The following is a 2,500-nucleotide window of genomic DNA, read 5'->3' on the forward strand; positions in this document are numbered from 1 at the left end:
TATGTGTTGCCTCTTAGCCAATGCCAGGGTGTACTCAGCATACCTACATCTTCCTACAAGGGCTTCAGCAGGGGGCTTGTCCTCTATGTCATCCTGTGACTGTGGCTGTGGTGACCTAGGCACTGGTGGGGGATTGTGTATCCCATCCCTTTGCTGATCCTGCTGCAGCTGTTTCTGCAGGATCATATTGTACAGCATAGCACATACTGTGAATATATGTGCACATGTGGCTGGAGAATACTGCAGGGCTCCACCAGATATATCGATGCACTGACTTCAGCAGCCCAAACAAGTCAATGATGTTCCTAGTTTGTGCATGTGTCTCATTATGGAATTCATCTGTAGGTGTGTGTGCATTTCTGATGGGTGTCATTATCCACAGTTCCAGGGCATAGCCAGCATCCCCCAGTAAATGGCCACATGGGATGTCCCCCAGCAAACATCTGGTACAGCTGTGATGTGTGCCACCTATGATGAGTTGTGATAACTGTCAGAGCTGCCAGCACACACATTCAGGATAATCCTCTGGACATTGCACACAACCTAGCAGTTGATGGAGTGGTACCCCTTGCGGTTAACATAGATTCTACCCTGCTCACCAGGTGGAGCCATGATGTGTACATGGATACAATCTATGGCACCCAGTACCTCAGGGTAGTGTGCTATATGGCAGAACTGCTGCATATTGCTGGCCCTTGCCTCAGGGGAGAGGGAAAAAGATATGTGCTCATTGGCATGTGGTAGCATAGCATCCAGGGATGGGTGGACTATCCTGGATGCAGATCCCTGTGACACCCCCATCATGTCCCAAGTTGGTCTTTGAAAAGTACCTGTAGCAAGTATCCCAAGGGCTACATATACCTTTGTTTCCACTGGGATGGGTTCCCCTCTGTTGGTTCTGGCTCTGAGATGAGGCTGGCACAGCTCAGTGAGTTCTTGTAATATGTCCCCGTCAACCCTATAGCACTCTACAATCTTCAGCTCATGTAGCTCCTGGAAGGTTTCCCTGGGCCTGAACACTCTTCTCCTTCTCAGCCTAGGTATATTGTCAGCATCACCAGCAGCAGTGATGCATCTACCACATACAGATGTAGCAGACCTGCAGCAGCCCATAACATTATCGCAGTTAAAATTCCCAAGTGTGAACACCAATGGTCCAGAGTATTGGTGGAAAATCAGAATGTAGGGTATATGCATATTTTACAGAGGTCTTAGGTGCAGCATGTGTGATTGGCTAATTATTATGCATTTCATCTGCCTAGAATATCATTGACATAATTTAATGGCCCTACTTTAGTGCACGGTGCTGTGTGCCACACCACACAGCATAGCTTATACACATTAATAAATATTCATTGGAAAAATCTGCTTTCCATTCATTGCTGCCTACGTCATCACTGTCATGTGGATGGTGTGCAGTGTGAACACATTCAGCTATGCACTGTGCCACTCAGCATAGATTATACAAAAGTCAAATTCAATAACTGAATACATCCGGTTTTAATTGCTTGTTGCCTACATCATCATTGCAACCTGGGTGGTTTTTCCATGTAAACATGCTCAACTATGCACTATGCAGTGCAAACACACACACAGCAGGAATTAAACAATCCTAAAAGTGACTGGACACACACCCCTGCTGCCATTCACATCCACTGGGAATATCAACATGGAGTGGGAGTATACATAAAGTGGCTATGTGAACACAATTACTCAATTTTGCTGTTAAAGACATCCACCTCCTTTGCATACATATCCATACTGAGAGCCTAGAAACTACACGGTTCAGAGCCGTATGACCTGGGAAACAGCACCATTGCACCTTTGTATGGCACCGAGGCAGGGAGCTATAGTACATTTCTGACACATATTGTAAAATGGCACATTTTGTCTTAAGCATATTTGCGCACCAAGCAGAGATTATTAAAAAAAAAATTAAATATTATTTTAACTTATCCACTTCCTCTTTCTGACATCCACAACATTATTTTTGCACATATCTGTATGTGGTCATACAGCCTCAGGGGATGTATGTCCACATATCTTCTGTTTTACATCCACCTTTCTCTGTGTATACCCCTGTACACGAAAAAATTACACATATACTATGGACACTGACACTGGGTCTACATGGATACCATTCCACTTGGTGGATCACTCAGCCTGCTTCATTTGGATAAGACTCACCTGCTTATCAGATAATTTGCATTCCTCAACATTTTCTTGATGCACACCACTAAGCAGAGCTTACTGAATCTAAAATTGTCTGCGCTCATGTACACATCACACTGCAATGTGTACACAGAAAAAAAATTCTGGAAATCTATAAACTCCGGGTGCATTGCTGCTGCTGCTCTTATACCCCTTTGCTTTTCCATAGTTAGATGATTTTTCAAGTGCTGAAAATCAGTTTAACCATTTTTACAAGCTCCCTAAAAATCTGATCCCTACATATTTTTCACCCTCAGACCTTCTACCATTGTCACATGACAATCCTGTC

Source organism: Protopterus annectens, chromosome 5.part0, assembly GCF_019279795.1.
Source record: "Protopterus annectens isolate FY-2018-M chromosome 5.part0, PAN1.0, whole genome shotgun sequence".
In the NCBI taxonomy this organism is placed as follows: Eukaryota; Metazoa; Chordata; order Ceratodontiformes; family Protopteridae; genus Protopterus; species Protopterus annectens.